At 40.8% G+C, this 19,308-nt stretch overlaps 1 protein-coding gene across 3 annotated transcripts in view; it reads left to right on the top strand.

Moving 5' to 3' along the window:
• The window catches only part of LOC147030596 (uncharacterized), a 94,301-nt gene extending 75,432 nt beyond the window's left edge, over positions 1-18,869 (top strand). For all 3 annotated transcript variants that reach the window (XM_085874829.1, XM_085874828.1, XM_085874830.1), the window contains 3 exons: positions 4-67; positions 444-585; positions 18,009-18,869. The gene's annotated coding sequence lies outside the window, so the exon portion shown is untranslated. The remainder of the gene's footprint in view (positions 1-3; positions 68-443; positions 586-18,008) is intronic.
• Positions 18,870-19,308: the final 439 nt, after the last annotated feature.

Below are 19,308 nucleotides of genomic sequence, written 5' to 3'. Positions count from 1 at the left end.
CAGGGCAGGCTGTGCAGAAATGAGCTGAGCCTCGCAGGCGCCATGCCGGCTCAGGCCAACAATAGAGGTGGAGACGGAACCAGCAGGGAGCCCTGCAATTTTATCCATCTCCCTCCCCTCTCTTCAGCCTCACTCTCCTCCTTACTTTCCCCCTCCATCTCTGTTGCTACACTTCTCCAAACTCTCTATCTCTAACTCCTAAAACAGCAAAGAAAATGGCACTTACAACACTGACACTTTACGCTACTTTATCTTTTCGAGGTTTAGCGTTTGCGTTTTAAACCCGAACCAAAATATGATTTTCTTTTTCCAAAATATAATACATTCACCATTAAACAGACAAATTATTAAATCCTCTTTTTGCTTTGATAGGTGAAGTTGGTGATTTTACCTTGGTTCTAAAAAAGCTAATTCTTTATTCTTTTTTTCTTTTTTTTTACAAGTGTTGACCTCATGGAAGAGCAGGACAACAGAGGATGAAGGGTCAACACACAAAAAAGTGAGGTGAAGGAGAAACAGATGGACAAGAATACCTGGATGCACCGCAGCTGCCGGAGAAAGGGGAACTTGCAGGAGAAACCTACGGTAAATGGTAAAGGTAATCATGGGAAATTAATTTGAGATGAAGCAGCCAAAAATATGGAGACAAAAGGAAAGACAGGACAATATGAGAAAACCTAGCAAAATAATTGTGCTGTTCAATGGTTCTCGCTCACTTTGAATTGAAACATAAACTAATGGGTTGGCCTGTTTGCTCTTCCCACCTGAGCACATCACCTGTGATTCATGGATCCCAGGTGTAAATCCCATTCCTTAGTTGATTTAATTTTGTCTCACAATGTCTTTGTACTGTAATTGTAAAAGTGCATTTATGTTTCCTAACATCTTTGTTGTATGAGGAGCAAATGTCAAAGCTCTTCCATGAGTGCTGGACACTTTGGAAGAAAGAAAAAGAAAACTTTCTCCTCACTTGTCTCACACCTTACTGCATACACTACTGCCTCTGTAAGGGATGTAGCCAGACAATACAAAACATAGAAAGGAAATTTGACACAAGAGGACGTCATTTGAGCCATCATGTCTGTGTAAAGGCCCGGTCACACCTTGACGTTTTAGCCAACGTATGCCGATTTTTGAAATTTTTTTTCTAAAACGCTGGCACACGTTGAATACGTTATGGGTAAGTTTTGATAACATTGAGAGCACGCTGAAAAACACTGCCATACGTCGTTGTACGTTGGCTTTAAACGTTGTACTTTTTGGTTGTCCTCAAATTTTTTCATGCTTGAAATTTCACGACGTATGCCGGAGTATGACTCACACGTTCCGCTACGCTGGCCACAGGTTGTATGCACGGTCTGCGATCGTTGACAGACGTCAACACATGCTACTTGTAAGTTAATCATAAGTTGAGACACGCCGAGGTAATGTTTAGCGTACCCGAAACTTATTTCTAACCTATGATTAACGTGTTGTTGGCACGTTACGCGATCGTTGCCACACTTCGACAGACGTTACTTTTAAGTTACTCATAGGCTAAAAGACGTCGGTATAATGGATCGTCCTTGCGTCAGCGTCCACGGCCACGGCCAGGACACTTATTTGCAGCATTCTTCAAACTCTTCTTCGGCACGACGAGGATGTTCACACTTCGATGTCTAGCTTGGCTATGATTCCAATTGTCCATCGGCAGCGTCTATTTAAAATAGTCGAGTTTGAGCGTTTTAACACGTTCAGAAGAAACGCTTCAAATTTCCAAACCCCAGCGTCAAAAAACAAAGGTGAGTGACAGAAATTTAAATTGTTCATTGTAAACAATGAAACTAGCTGAGTGGTACCGTTTAAAAGTCGTTGAGTGTAAAAAAAATCCAATTGTTGAGCGCAAGCGTCTACTTTCAATAGTGGAGATGCAGCCATTTAAATCGTTGAGTTTATCATTTAAATCGTTAAACGCAAGGACGATCCATCATAACCCACACTCTCCCCCTCACACTCACCTACTACTGCCAACATGAACAAACTACTACTAATACTAATACTGATACTGATACTGATACTGTTACTGCTGACATGGACATAGACTCAAAAAGGACTCGAAAACACTGTTGGGTTCCCCTTTTATGAGCAGCATTTTTATATACCAATTCCCAAAACCGCTGGGAACACGTCTTTATATGGCAGTTGTAAGCTAGAAACACGTTAATTTATTATTTTTGTCGACCGGAAGACGTCATTGGAATACGTCTACATACGTCGATGTGTGTTGGGACTACGTAAAGAATTGGTTCAAAACACGTCAAACATAAGTTAGAAATAAGTTTCGCGTAAAAAAGACATCACCGCGACGTGTTTCGACTTATGAGTAGCTTATAAGTAGCGTTTGTGGACGTGTGTAAGCGTCTGCATATCGTGTGTACAACTTATCCCCATCGCATGCGGAACGTGTGTCATACGCCAAGTACGTCGTAAAATTTTGAACATGTTTAAAATTTCTTGACGTACTCTACTTACTACGACGTATGATAGCGTACTTTAGCGTTCTACTCACGTATACCAAACTTACTCATACCGTATTTGACGTGCCCCAACGTTTTAGACACATTTTTCTTAGGTCGGCATACGCTGGCAAGATCGCCAAGGTGTGACCGCGATGTTGACCCTTCCATTTCTACGGCAGTTATGATTCGAATCGTTGTGCGTCAGCCTTTTAATTGGCTACGTCACGACATCGTCGGCGATGCGTGCAACGCGCTATGCCGAAGTTAGACTATCATTGGGCATCGGTTGTGTAGGTCGACAATAGGTTCAGCATTCGTTGGTATAAGTTATCTATAACACAACGAAACGTTCTGTGTCCGCTACCAATGCGTTATACATAAGACCAAGTCGCTATGAATACGTCCGAATCTTTAAAAAAAAAAACATCAAAAGTTCAACGTAAGCCAGCGTTTTAGATACATTTTAATACGTTGCCATCGCTGGCTAAAACGTCAAGGTGTGACCGGGCCTTTACACAAACACCAGATTATATAAATCTGTCAGGCCATGGCCTTCATTTCACGAGAGGGGGGAGTGGGTACATTGTTATACGGTACATGCAAATAAACTCATATTTAAACTAAAAGTTTTAGCTGTATGTATAATAACACCCTTGTTCGTCCATCCATGTATTAAACTAAATATTTAAACATTTTGTTCCACCCATTGGTTGGACAGCCTGCTTAACTCCACCCACAATTTCAACATTAAAATATATCATACGGCCGCCATGTTGGTGCTCACTGCTCTGGGAAGCCAAAGACATCTCCAGAGCTGTCATATTTACAATCCCCACGCCCTCCCTAATCAGTTTTCCCTGCAATGTAAAACAACTGAAGTGACAGTTAAGAGGATTTTGAGTTGATAGGTGACATAAACCTTGTGAATGTAGGTCACAGCGTTTGATGCAGCAGTTTGTTGTCTATGCTTCGCCCAAATAACTATGCAGCATTCTCTCAAGCAGGGAGTTTTACCGTTCAGGTTCGGTGCGTCCTTGCTATTATGTCCGACTATTTTCTCTTAAACGATTTGTATATGTGCATCAGGAAGAAGATAATTGGTTTAGGGTCGTTTATTGACACAATTAGGCTGCTCATGGTCACTTGAGAGTTGCAATTCCACAGGGTTTCCACATATCTCTTGGGATTGTTAGTTGGACAGGCGACTGTGATGGGCCGTGACATTTAGGGGCCATGCTGTTGCTGTTTTGATCGCGGTTTTTGTGAAGTCGGTGATAGCATGATAGGGGAGGGTAAAAAGTTAAATATTCCACTGCTTCGATGTGGGAATGCCCATTTGTTTTTGTGAGCAGGAGGAGGGTGAGGAAGGTAGGACAAGAGTTGGGGCTGGAAGGGAGAACAAAGATGGGTCAGAGTTGGGAGGTTGAGGGGGGGGGTGGTTGAGGACTTTCGGTGGTGGTGGTGGTGGGGGGGTTGAGAAGTTGTGGTTATTATTACTCTAAATATATTTTTGGCAGCTAGGGTGCAAGGATGAGTGGGGGGGGGGGAGGGGATGAAGGTGGTTCAGGTGAATAATGCACAAGTATACCAACCACACATTCATCCTTTGATGTGACCCACCTCCAGACATCACAATTACTCCACATGTAAACTACCACCTATAAAAATACAAACTACCAACAAGTTCTGCCAATATCCCTGTACCCTTATATTTCCAAAGCTTATAAGTATCTATCTAATTCCAATTTACACTTATCTACTGTTTCTACTTCCACAACTCTTCCAAAGAGACCATTTCATGCATTAACTACTCTCTGATTAAAAGATCCCTGCTTTAATACTGTCCTCACTCTCCTCTTCCTTACTCGGGTATGGCACCTGGTCCTATCACTGTCGATTCTGTAGAAAAACTCTTCTTAACTTGTTTTGTCTATACCCTTGATTATCTTAAACATCTCCATCATATCCCTCGTAACCGCCTTCTTTCTAATGCATAAAGCCCTGACTCCATCAGCCGTTCCTCATAGCTTTGTCTCGCTAGGCCTGGGATCAATCTAGTAGTCCTACACTGAACCCTTTCTATGACAGCTATATCCTTCCTCAGATGTGCTAACCAAAACTGTACACAATATTCTACATGAGACCTCACTGTATTCCTGTACAGTATTAACAATACCTCTTTTGATTTATAATTTATCTCCCAATGAATACAAGTTAAAACCCTATTAGCTTTACCTATAGCTACCTGGCACTGTGCTGTCTGCTTACCCCCATATCTGGGGAACACAATGATATCATGGCTCCACTCCCAAACCTATCAGTGTTTTCCTTGTATATAAAAAGGGAGGTGTGTTTTGTTTTTAAGAACATACTCGAAGCAGCAGCAATACAGAACAATAGTCCTATGAGCCCAAGTTAGATTACTGGCAGACTTAAATCCAACAAAAGAATAACTATCAGCAGGTGTAATGATATAATGAAGGTGATGAGGGTGAAGGTTAAATATACAACATCATTTCCTTCAAGAAAGAAGATATTTCAGTTTATTGTTGTCCTGTGTAATCATACAAGTATAAAAAAGATGCATTTATATCTTTCACAAGAGTTGATGCTGATATTGTTGGCCTCTTGATATGGTTGATCATGGTGTTCGCCAGTTCTTGGATTTATCCAAGAGGTGAGTTTGAACTGTTTCGGGTCAGGCCTCACACATCGACGATGTGGCATACAAGATGTAAAAGTGTTATCTACTAAAGTAAGGCCTGTTTTTGTTCTTATTTGAGAAATTCCCTCGTGATACTTTTGGGAAAGTGGAAAACAGACACTCGAATGGGCACAACCAGTCATTGGAAAGCAAATTAGTGCATTTGCGATGAACGTGAACACATGTCTTGCGATTATACTTGAGTTTGCTGTAAGATTGTTGTAATTGTCTTACTTATGACTTGAGCCTGAGTCGTTGAGTCAAATTTAACAACTCTGGAAGCCAAGCTTCTTCTACATCTGATGTACCATAATCGTTTTGCACCATGAGCTTAGCATGATAAGGCTGCTCAACAAAACCTTTATTAAGTTTTTTTTTTACATCATGTCATTAATGAGAGTTGTAAAGGCTCTGTGCAGACAAATCTTAAATATCACCTGGCTTGCACAATTTGGCCAGAAGCACAAGCAAGGTAAGTGATGTATCGCTTCAAATTCTCCAATCCTCACCGAATTCCAAATTCCCCTTTTGGTCAGGTGTACGTTAATCGCTTGACTTTATTAAAGGCCTTTCAGTCTGAAACAGCTTTGGGTCTGCATTGATTTTAATAGCAAGAATTATAAAGCCCTCTGGGCACCTGCATTTGGAGTAGATTATAATAAATTGGATCAGAACAGATTGGTGGATGAGATTAGATTAGCTTTCCTCTCAAGGTTTCAATTCTTTTAAGATGTATATAATGCATAGTTATTAAAATGAATGTTCTATATCCGATAGCCTGTGGTTCTTTGTAACTGTCATAGCCTCGTCCATTACTGTTCAGAAAACTCTCCGAAAACCCAGCTTTTGCTTTTCTTAAAAAAATTTTTACCTTTCGTACCTTTCTTTGCAAAGAGCTTTGAGATTTTGCTTTTCAATAAGAAATGCTCTATAAGGATTATATGAAACATTAAAAAATTTAAAATCGATTACCAAGACTTATAACTGATAATTTTAGGTAAATAGAAGTGAAGCATAAAATTCTCTTTAAAAAGACGAATGCGAAAGGTGTCAAACTGTTATTACTGCAGTGCAAAAAGCAATTTGTTTGAGAGTGGATAATTTCAGTGTTTCTGAATGAATGATGAAAGAAGTCTGTTTCATAGTCCATACAATACTTCAATCATCTCATGGATCATTCGAAACCTTTTGTTTGTTTCCTTTAAATCATTTTTACATAAGGTGTGGGTGATGAGTACAATTGAGTATTTATAGGAGACGACTGGGGAGGGGGTTCGAGAGTGGTCGATGTCTTGTTGCTCGTTTCCACCCCAATTTACCCTTTGTACACCCAATTGAAATTTATTCCATAAGTAATGTAATGACACATTTGTATTATGAATTTGCTAGCAGGGGTAACAAAACATATGGACCACAAAACATGGTTGCTTCCGAAATAAAATAAAGTATACTTTGAATTTCTTAACATTTTTTGATGTAAGCACTAATTATTATTGTATATGGATAAAATCAATTATCCGATAACAAACCTGTTGTCATTAATTTGTTGGAGACAGTACTATTAGGGGGTACCCGGTGTTGCCCGGTCTAATTTTGTGGGGGCTTAAAACACTTCCCCACACCCACTAAGTCATGGGGTCGGGATTATTTAACATTATCTTTCACATAGCTACAAAGTCTTGAGCACTATAGAGCGATTTATTTGTTTATTTATTTGTTTTTTTTTTTGTTTCTTTTTCAAAATTTTCAAAAATTGTTTTTGCCTAAAACACTCCCTGGCACTCACTGATGAATCTCTGAAAGTTTGATGAATATCCATTCAGCCATCTTTGAGAAAAATGGTGACACACAGACACACAAACAGCTCTCTTATGGTGTATATATATATATATATATATATATATATATATATATATATATATATATATATATATATATATATATATATATATATTTATATTTATATATATATATATATATATATATATATATATATATATTTATATATATATATATATATATATATATATATATTTATATTTATATATATATATATATATATATTTATATATATATATATATATAAATATATATATATATTTATATATATATATATATATATATATATATATATATGTATGTATATATATATATATATATATATATATATATATATATATATATATATATATATATATATATATATATATTGTTGCGAATTCGCGCCCGCCGGCATGCAAACGGCCACGTGACTCGAATCGCGGAACGTCGCCCACCGGACGGACAATTCTGTCGTGACCCTCTCGGACTAACGCCGGGAGCTAGTCACGGGTGGGCCTTTTGGCCTCACCACGATCGTGCCAATCGGCCACCCGGGTGGGATAGGGTTGTTCGCCAAACTCGACCTACCTAAGTACCCATGCGGAGGGTAGACCGGGCGATCGCACCTCGCCGCAGGTCGACTCCGGACACGAGCCGCTTAAGCGATCCGTTCCGTACTATCGGGATAACCGAGCGGTGTTATCGTCGGCCTCGACGGTTCCGATTAATTATCGGGCGTATTAAGCCCACTACCAACCCTTTACGTGAAGCAAGATGGAGGTTCAATTAAAGAAAAGACGAAGCGAAACGGGAAAACAGTTCAACATGATGCACATTTATTCTGCGGCACACGGAAAGCACACATATACAATTAAAACAATTATGAAAAAAAAGCAAATGTAACAAAAGAAACAATGACGCAGAGATACTACCGAATAAGACCGACACACGGCAACACTTAACAGTTTTACTTCACCAGACTGGCGCTACACACACACGTTTACACAGAAACAAAAGAAAAGGCCACCCTCAAAGACAAGGGGGCAGACGGGGCCTGTGGGCCAATATTTGCGCAGGACCTGAAAGAGCGGTCAGGTCCGCGAGACCGGGTGGGTCCTACCCGTGTCTTTGTGATGAGCCGCAAATGTGGCAGAACGGCGGTGCCCCGACTTCGTGCTCCTTCGCGGGTTTCGTTGGCAGTGCTTGGGGTGGGGTGAGAACGGGGCCCCCTTTTCGCACTATCTCAGCGCGGGGGAAAAAGGGGGGGAATTGTTGATGCTCTGGGGAAAGAGTATAGCTGGCTTGCTTGGGTCACGTGACGAGCGATTCCACCGCGACCTCGTCGCCGACCGCCGTCTTCCTTGCCTCGGACCCGAGCTCCTCGGTCTCTTCCCCCAATTCTCCTCAGCCGACTGCCGAAAACCACCGGGACGCCCTCGCCTCCCGACTCCACTCCGCGCTCCAAACTGCCTCTGCCCAAAACTCTCTCCGCTCTTCTGCCACTCTCCGCTCTTCCAAGGCCGACTCTGCCTTTTCTGCCACTCTCCACTCTTCCAAGGCCGACTCTGCCCAAACCGACTCTGCCTGTTCTGCCACTCTCTGATCTTCCAAAACTGACTCTTCCCAAACCGACTCTGCTCAGATTCGCCCCGCACTCGGCGCTTTATAGGCCGGCAGGAGAACCCATATGCAAATTTCTGGATCAGAACGAGCTCGGGGGTGGAGCCACGCTCGCCCATTGGACGGAGGAAAAGGGGCGTGAATCTCCCCTGATCCTAGAATTTGCATATCTCGATTCCACACAGACGCGCCTGGAGGCGGGGCCAAACCGCCCCGCGCTTGCTGATTGGACGGATCAGAAGTGGGCGTGTTGCATTCCTGATCCGATTTCTCCTCAGAAAGGCCGCATTTTGCACTCGCGGCTCGGCGCGCGTCCCGTACGAGCCCAGGACAGCCTGACGCTCGGTGCTCACAGGTGGTGCGGGAATGGCCGCAGAAGGAGAGAGGTGAAGGTGGTGGAGGGTTTATGGTGGTGGTTTATGGCCATGGTTCCGTTTGGAATGGCGGTGATGCGATGTTTGCGGGAGCGAGTTGTGAAGGTAAAGATCGTGGCTGTTGGCGTTGTTGTTGTTGTGAAGCGGCGTTGTGGTTGGTGGTTGTTGTGTGATGGCAGTTGGTTCGAGGTTGGTTCAAAATAAAGATAGAACAGAAAAACGGCTATCTCAAAGGGTCGCAGCCCGAATGAATCACATTTATTCCCTCTAAACAACGGGTTTGGGGCTAACTACACATGTACTTACAGAGATATCTCACCTACGGGACCTGAATGGTGGTTTGCGAATTTCCACAACCGTAACAATATATATATATATATATATATATATATATATATATATATATATATATATATATATATATATATATATATATATATATATATATATATGGATTTTTTAGGTTGGCTCACTGGTCTGCACCTTTTTGTACACCAAATAGAGGCTCATGGAAGAGCAAGTTGACAGGGAAACATAAAGGGGCAACACAGTGATAGTGGAACAGTGGGGCCACAGTTGGATACAACAAGCAGGAGAATGAACTAACAACAAAGTTGGAGAGAAATGAGGGAAGGAAGCACAGTCACCTGGATGTAAGAGCATGGAGTGAGATTGGCTTAATTGGGCTCAAATAATGAGTAGGATGGAGGATGACATGAAATGATGCACCATTTGTGTAACACCCTCAAAGGAAGAGTGCAATTGAGGAGTACTCAGATGGCAGTTCCACAAATGGGAGAAAAGAGAAACAAAAGAGTTGGGTTTTTGTTTAAGTAGAAAGTCTGGATTTTAGTTTCACCAGGACTGGAACCAGTTTACTGGAAGAACTTGTCTATCCTGGAATTTCTAGGAGCTAGACTGGATGAGTGAGAGAGCAGAGGGAGCTAGACCAGAGGAGAGAGGTGGTTAAAAAAATAAACAGGCTACCAACCTGTCTATGATGTGACAGCAACAAGTCTTGTGCTTTGGCCTTATCATGGGAAATGCCAATAAAGTTGAGAGCTTTGGATTTCACAGAATCCATGACAGATGTGATGCTGGGGTGTCAGCTTAGAGGGAAGAGCAGTCGTCCATTGTGCTCCACACAAAGGCCTTGAAGGCTATGAGCAGTTCTAATTTATCAAGGAATGACTTGACATGATGGAAGGTGCCTGCATTGCAACTGGCTTTGGAGGCCAGCTTTACAAAATATATCGTCAACCCAGGAGATGTCATGGATGCTGGTGAAGCCTAGAAGTTCAAGAGACTGATCCTCTTGCTATGGCTGACCATTAAAATAATCTGGAGATTTTGTATTGAAATCCAGTGATTGCCGATTCAATTCACCGGTAAGGCAATGGCATGCCACCCTGTCTACAGCTTTCTTTAGAACTGCTTGCACAGCACCTACTGTCCTCTGAAAGGAGATAGTACATGTAGAGGAAAACCCATTTTATGGCATTTATTCTTTTTTATAGTAACTTTTTGTGAGCTTTGTTTGACAGTGGTATGTTCCTTTTTTGTGGGAGAAAGAGAGTGGCACCTGCATATGTGGAAGAATTGTGTTGCTCAGCCAATGGGTTGCCCAGATAGCTCAGATGGCAGAGCAATGGTATGGTTTTCCAGAGGACCTGGGTTCAATTTCTGGTTTGGGCCCATAATTTTTATACATGTATTTGAGTGACAATACAAATGGATGTACAATAATAATACAAATGGATGTACAATGGACAACTAAACATTACAAAATCTCTTTTGTGTTTATGTCTTTATATTTAATCACTTTCTCATCGTCGTTCAGTCCACCCAATAATCTCTCTATCTTCCATCACGAAAAAATACTCCCCTTCTCATGATATTCACTTGTAAGTTGTAAAATTTGAAAACGTTTGGTTACATGGACTCCTTTGGATACCTCATTTCCAATAACTTCACGATTGCCCCTCAGTTATTATCCCACATTGTTCGGACTCTACGAAAGATTTTCTGCTTCTGATTTGAGCTTTATTCAGTCTCCTGCTTTATATATGCAAGAAAGTATTTTTTCGAGGTTTATCACGCTAACTTAGAATCCAACTTAGATTTTATTAATTACATATGCTTAAAAAACAAAAGAGTTGGTTCGTTAAGTTTTGCATTGACCGGTTAGGCGGTTTCTCAAGAAGATTTTCAAAGATTTTCCCTTAGATCCTATATGGCTGCCAGATCAGATGACACATGATGGTCATTTTAATGAAAATTCTGTTCCAAATTTCAAGTCACTCAGATGAAAATTTACAATTTTGGAAATTTGGCCTATGTTGTTGACCTTTTTGGCTTATGTTGACCTCAAAGATAATTCGTAGTTGAATTCAATGACCGAATGTGCAAATCCTCTTTAAATTTCAAGGCAATCAGATGAAAATTGACAATTTTAGAAATTCGGTGTATGTTGACCTCAAAAATAATTGATGGTTGAATTAAGTGAGCGGATATGAAAATCCTTTTCAAATTTCTAGTCAATCGGATGAAAATTGAGGATTTTAGAAAATTGGGCTTCATTAACCTTTGGCCTATATTCAATTCAAAATAGTGACCGCTATATCACATGGTCATGTAACATGTGGTAAAGTTTCAATTTCCTCCGCTGAACGGTTTTTGATGTAAGCTCTTAACAAAATGCAGACATGACGTCCGACGCATGCCATACATACGTACGCTACCGATGCTTAACCCTGCTTTTCGCTTTGCAAGTGCAGGGGAATAATAAACATAACTATAACTGCTGGCAGTAATGACGGGTACCAAGATGTCCTGCTTTGATGCAACCCACTTTGATTGGACACCTGTGCCTAAACTGTGACGTTTATTATTATTGAATTGAATTCAGAATGGGATTAAAATTCATTCAATTCAAATCGAACGGAAGACCAAATATGAACAGTCTTGCATTGGAGCCATCAGAAGGAACCCGAACAAGCAAAAGCAAAGATGAAGTCATCAGGAGGAACCTGGATAGGATTTTGAGTTTCAGCTGCTACTCCTCTTCCCTCAAACCCATCCAAGCACAGCTAAGTGAGCCTTATTCAAAGAAAAATGAAAAAGAACCCAGATTCAAAAAATTGAATAATTCTGGTTGCCGGGCCATGTGTCTGATCAGGTTGAAATTTGAAAAATATATTCCCCATCACTACCAGATCATGATTGTGAAGTTTCACGTTGATCGATGAACCAGTTCAAGAGAAATAATTTTTAAGATTTTTGCTCAATCCAATATGGCTTCCAGATCTTGTGACATCAATTATTTGTGAATACTCAAGCATTCCCAAAGCTTGGGGAACATTTGTGTGAAGTTTCCCATTAATCTGTCCAGCCGTCCTGGAGAAGAAGATTGTTAGTGGTTTTTGGGGTAAATCCAATATGGCTGCCAAACCATGTGACCTTTGATGTCATATGTGTGAAAGTTTTGTTTCTCCTGGATAGGCGATCATACTTGTAAAGTTTCACCTCGATCTGTTAAGCCATTTCAGAGAAGAGGATTTTTTGAAGGCTATTTTTTTAAAAAACAATGTGGCAGCTGAATCACGTGACCAATGATGTCATCATTTTCATTTTCTGTGGATCAATTTATCCCGAGATGACCCTCAAAATTTTTCATCCTGATCAGATGGAGCGTTCTTCATATGCAATTATGACATCAAAACGAAGGCACCTATGACGTCGTAAAAACCACACCCATTCCCCATGAGGAGTACTTGCCATGTGCCAAGTTTCAATTTTTCCCTTGATGTGGTTTCAGAGTTAGAGGTCCAAAGTTTTTCCGTTTTTTCCAACATGGCTGCCACACCACGTGACGTATGACATCATAATTATCATTAAAACATTTTACATGAGTAGTGACTCCTATGTTGAAAATTTCGTCTCAATCCGACAGACGGTTGCAGAGAAAAACACAAGTACTGTGCGGACAAACAAAAAAACAAAAACGGACCCAAATGCTATACCCTCTCCTCCGGCGAGGGTAATAAGCTGAAGTCCTATTAGTTAAGGCAAGCTTCTGTTTGTAATAAGGGCAAAGTGCTTAAGGCAGCCACAGAGTGGAATCTTGCTGTCCACGGTGGCAATTTATAGCAGCAGAATTTGAAAATAGCAACAGGCACACAAACCTGTCACAAGCGTTTGTCTACTGCCATCCCAGAGTAAGAAGACAATGACTCAACGAAAGGATATCGTCTGTGCAGTATTTCCAACATCATATGTACTCTAGCTATGCACTTTAACATTCACTCATCAACAATCAATTAATTTACTTTCGGCCAATTGTCTTACTGTCAGAAGGCCAATCAAGCTTAATCTATATTGTCCTCTTGTGCTGAGTATTAAAAAGTCTTGGCAAAGTTTCCAAACAAAGTAGGCACAACGCAAACCAAAAGATAAAGACCATCCGTAAATTTGAAGACGATTTAATCATCTTCACATGATATGGACTGCTTTTTATCAAAAGAGAAAACTGCTGCAGACATGTACATGTACAGCCAATTCGAGCTTTCACCATCAAACAACAACATGCTCCTCACCCGCGATCTAACGAAACGTCCAGGAATTCACAGGATTGCTAAATAAACTCCTAAACCTCCCAGGATGACTTGCTTTTTTTTTGGAGCTGTTTTAAATTCACCGTAACCTGACCCTATCTACTTGATGTGCCTTAGTGTATAATATTAATTGACATTAATTACTCGATGAATCCAAAGCGAAAGTGGGGTTAAGCAATTGGTTCATGTCTGTCCGTCAGTCAATCTGTTTACAAAAGTCAGTTTATGATCGAGTAACAACTTATTTAAATTGAATGTTCCACACTACATGGCCAAAAGTTTATTGGTTTGTTACGAAATTGATAAGGGACAAAATTGGAACTGTCACTTTATAACTGATGTCAGTGATGACCGGTTCAGCCATTTCAGACGAAGATTTTTGAAGATGTTCTGTTTTTTTTTAACAATATGGATGCTGAATCACATGACCGATGACGTCATCAAAGATTTTCTGTGGATCATTTTATCCCTACACCCTCAAAAATTTTCATACTGATCGGATGTAGCGTTTTACATATGCAGTTATGATGTCATAATGAAGGCACCTATGACGTCATAAAAAATCACTTTCATTCGCCATGCGGAGTACTTTCTATGTCCCAAGTTTCAATTTTTTCCTTGGTGCGGTTTCAGAGATGGAAGTCCAAAGTTTTTCCATTTTTCCAACATGGCTGCCACACCACGTAACCTATGACGTCATAATTATCAATAAAACATTCTACACGAGTAGTCGCTCCTCTGGTGAAATTTTTGTCTCAATCCGACAAGCAGTTGCGGAGAAAAACATGAAAGTTTTGTGCGGACAAACAGATAAACAAACAAACCAAACAAACAGACAAACAGACAAACAAACATGAAAAATCACTCATTGAGTGAGAACTTGGCAAAACAGCACAAAGTAGAATAGCACTCGGTAAATCGCATACCTCTGCCAGGTGGAACAGTTTACGTTTTGTATCCCATTGATGGGCTGGATCTGAACCAAAATCCAATCCGCTTGTTCTTGTCACCTCTCCAACTCATCCACCTTGTTTTGTCATAACTCGTCGAGAACTTTTTGAGATATCATGATATATTTAGTTTTTGGCTCTATCAATTTTAGAAATTAGGCCTGTGTTGACCTTTTGACCTTAAAATTAATTGGTAGTTGAATTAATCGACCTGACTTGAAAATGCTCTTCAAATTTCAAGTCAATCGGATGAAAATTGAGGATTTTAGAAAATTTTGCCTACGTCAACCTTTTGGCCAATGTTTACCTCAAAATTAGTAGGTGGTTGAATTAAGTGACCCGATATGCAAATGGTCTTCAAATTTCAAGTCAATTGGATGAAAACTGACAATTTTAGAAACAATTTAATATTTTGGCCTATTTTGGGTTGACCCAAAATCGGTCAACAAAAAGGTCTATGTTGACCTTTTGACCTAAGATAACCTCAAAAGTAATAGGTGGATGAATTCCCTGACATGATCTACAAATCCTGTTCAAATTTCAAGTCAATCGGATGAAATTTGAGGATTTTAGAAAATTTTGCTCAAATTGGCCTTTTGGTCGATGTCGGCCTTTTCAGTCAACCGAATTTTATGAAACTTCAATGTGGGACCTTGTTCTTTTCACCTATCCAACGCATCCACCTTGTTTTGTCTTGACTCATCCACAACTTTTTGAGATATAGTGATATATTTGGTTTTTTGCCCAATCTATCTATATTTCCAGCAGTGTGTGTGTGTGTGTGTGTGTGTGTGTGTGTGTGTGTGTGTGTGTGTGTGTGTGTGTGTGTGTGTGTGTGTGTGTGTGTGTGTGTGTGTGTGTGTGTGTGTGTGTGTGTGTGTGTGTGTGTGTGTGTGTGTGTGTGACCGCTGTTTCTCGACAACCACTGGTCCGATCTAATTGAAACTTGCCAGCTATATTGCTGGGGACCTGAGGTTGTGCCTTTTCAAGGTTTGATATTAATCGGACAAGTGCTTCCCAAGTTATGGCCATTTATTTACAAACCAATGAAAGGACACGTTGCTGCGTAGGCCGGTGCGCGGCCGGCCGACGATGACGTCACGTGCCGTGCCGGTTACGATGGGGATCGGAGCCTTAGTTCCCGTGGCGTATGAGTGGCAATGGTCAATGGCAGCGAATGTCATGGCAAGCAAAGACAGGGAGGTAAACTTGATTTTAATTTGGATTTTAATTAACTCTGTGTGTGTAAGTATCACAGCAGTTGTTACTTCAATGCAAGCGATAATTCGTGGAATGCATGTGAACATTCCGTACGGGCACGCACCACTTCCGGATCGTGATGACAATGTATTCTAATAATTTCTCGATTTCTTATGCGCATTAATAGATAAACACAATGCCCCAATCCAGTCGTCGTTTACAAGAGCGAAGGAACGGTTGTTTGAAGGACGGTTGTTTGACACGGTTTGAAGGAACTGTGTGGTTGTTTGAAAGTTGTTTTTTTTTGCACGTACGGCCACGCACGTATGGCCATGCATGTACAGGCACGCGAGAGCGAAGGAACGGCCTGTGTGGTTGTTTTTTCTGGCTCGTGGTTTGAAAGTTTTTTTTGTTTTTTTTTTGCACGTACGGGCACGTACTAGTTTTAGAAATTAGGCCTGTGTTGTCCTTTTGACCTTAGAATTAATTGGTAGTTGAATTCAGCGACCTGACATGAAAATGCTCTTCAAATTTCAAGTCAATCGGATGAAAATTGAGGATTTAGAAAATTTGGCCCAAATTGGCCTTTCGGCCTATTTTGAAAATTTGGCCTATTTTTACCTAAAAATCAATAGGTGGTTGAATTCAGAGGCCTGATATGAAAATGCTCTTCAAATTTCAAGTTAATTGGATTGAAATTGAGGATTTTAGAAACTTGGTCTATGTTGACCTTTTTTGGGCCTATTTTTACCTCAAAATTAATGTGGCTGAATTCGGTAACCTGATATGCAAATGGTCTTCAAAATTTCAAGTCATTAGGATGAAAGTTGAGGATTTTAGAAAATTTAGCACAAATTGGCCTATTGGCCTTTGGAGACCTTTTTGTTCAATCGAATTTTACGAAACTTCAATGTGGGACAGTCGCAGGGTCGGTGACATTAATCGATGAAAATTTCAGAACCATCAGTTGAGCGGTTTGGGCTGGAGGCAAGTGGACAGACAAACACACACACACGCACACACACACAAACAAACGGATGTGATAAACATACTTGCCAAAAAAAAACAACTAGGCAAGTAACAAACAAGCAGGCGGACCCAAATGCAATACCCTCTCCTTCGGCGAGGATAATGATTAAGTTGTACTCAGACCTCATGTATTCTTGGTTTGTCCTGATGTTATGGTTGTCCTTCAGAGTCCAATGTTTGGCTTAACGTCCATCAAAGGGATGAAGCACATTTCCCTGCACAGAAAGCTGGGAAGGTAAGTCTTGGTTTGCAGTAGATCTCTAGTGAAGGTACAACATGTTGGCTTGGATAAAACATCTCGAGAAATTCGTTTGGTCACGGAATAGTTCCAGCACAGCTCGGCTCTGGCCCATCTCAGAAAGATGAGATCTTAGGCAATGCTACAAAGATAACGAAAATAAAATGTGAATGGTGTTCAAAAAAGCTGTTCAGCCAAGGTTCCTGGATTCTCTACTGAACTATACACTATCATCGTGGTGTATCACCGGTAGGGTAGTTCGTGTGTGTGTGTGTGTGTGTGTGTGTGTGTGTGTGTGTGTGTGTGTGTGTGTGTGTGTGTGTGTGTGTGTGTGTGTGTGTGTGTGTGTGTGTGTGTGTGTGTGTGTGTGTGTGTGTGTGTGTGTGTGTGTGTGTGTGTGTGTGTACTGCACATGACTCGTTCTACTTTGTTGCTGAGACTCGGAATATTGTACCTTCTGGTCATGATGTTACGAATGCCCCACGGACATATGAATAACCCCCAGGGGGCTTTTTGATGCGTTTCTTAAAATTTATAACCATTTCCACTTATCGGTGCCATATTGGAGACAAATGCTGAAAATATTTTGATAGTGTATCAAAATAATACATTGTAACTTTTATCTCTGCTTAAAAATAGAGCGCTTTGGGGACATTCAAGTGTTTCAGACAATACATCTTCAGACGCTGTTATCAAAGCACTCTTAGCCCAGATTGAATTGTGGGTAAAGAGTTTCTGTGAAAGGCAAATAATTAGGCATATCAGTCATTTGGTGTAATATTTTGAAAACTTTGTAGCAATTAGAACGTTCGGATAAAGGGTATTGGTGCGTATAACGTGACCTTCCCATGCGTGTTCAAGTCAACCTGTGTTGTTGCTTCAATTAATTAATAATAATAATAATAATAATAATAATAATAATAATAATAATAATAATTTGAGGCCACATTGATATTTGCAGAGTTTGGAGGCGCATCACGACGACTCAAGAAACGGTTCTAAGAAGAAGCCAATGCTCGACTTGTGCTTCACTGCAACGCAGGGTACTTGATTGATGGTGATTTGAGCAACAATTCGTTCAGGATGCCGGTGATAACTCGCCGGCTCTTTGTAAGGAACACGGTGGCATCATTAACCACAATAGCCACCTCCAGCAACAACCATGCTGAAAGACAGGTCCTCCGGAATGACGTCGATCCGAGGGATGCCGACCGCATCGATGCATCCATCACCCTGCATGAAAAACACAAGGATGGCAGTTTCTAGCTGGGTCGAGATTCGAACCCAGGTTAGAAAGCTCTTGTTATAGCTCCACCACCGAAGATGGAAGGAGGTGAGGTTTTCACCCCCCTGGCTGTTTGTGTGTGTGCGCAAGACATCTCAAAAAGTTGTCGACGGATTCGGATGAAACTTGGTGGACAGGTTGGGTGTTTCCCAAGGACGAATCGACTCAATTTTGGTGAAGATTCGAGTCCGGATATGGATACGAGAATTATTTAATTTTAAAGTGATTCTTCACCATTGAGAGATTGGGGCCAAAAATGATATTTCAGAAATGTATTGGGTCCGATATGTTTTCGTGGATCAGGCATTGTGTGGCAGAGGTATGCGCTCTACCGAGTGGCCTTCCAGTTAAGATGTGAGATGGAGAAACAAGTTTGGGAACACCCTCTTTCTTGTTTATGTTGTTCATGTTCCTTAAACTTACTGTAAATCAAGAAGTCGGTTATTTATTTTTTTATAAAACCCTACATTCATAGTCCCTCCATTGTATGTTTAATGCTGTTTCTTTGTTATTGTAATCGGTATGGTGATACCTGATATCGGCACCATTGTGATGGGACATCCCGAGCTGGCCACAGATGTTTAAGAGTCACCATAAACTGCCGAATGGAACCACAAAAAGACAAAACCTGGTGGGGCAGTGCATCGCCGATTGCCCCAACGCTGAAGGTTGAGCCAGCTGGCTTTCAGGAACTTCAGTCTAATAGTAATTCAGTCAAATAGTAGCATGTCATGGTAGTTTTGGCACGAGCTTCAACGCTCAAAATATGTTGAAGACAAAGATTTAAACATTGCGACCCACCTGTGGCTTTGAACCCGTAACGACTCATAACCCCAGGATCCAAACGGACAACGCCTTCCCATAGATTATAAAATGACAACCCCGAGGATGTTGAAATCCATAACCCCAATGATTTGAACACCTAACACCATCCTGTGGAAATGAACCCATAACTCTCAGGATTTTAACATGTCAC

Source organism: Eptatretus burgeri, chromosome 3 (assembly GCF_056783735.1).
Source record: "Eptatretus burgeri isolate ZD-2024b chromosome 3, Ebu_testis_v1, whole genome shotgun sequence".
NCBI classification, from domain to species: domain Eukaryota; kingdom Metazoa; phylum Chordata; class Myxini; order Myxiniformes; family Myxinidae; genus Eptatretus; species Eptatretus burgeri.
This window is presented reverse-complemented; position numbering and strand designations above follow the sequence as displayed.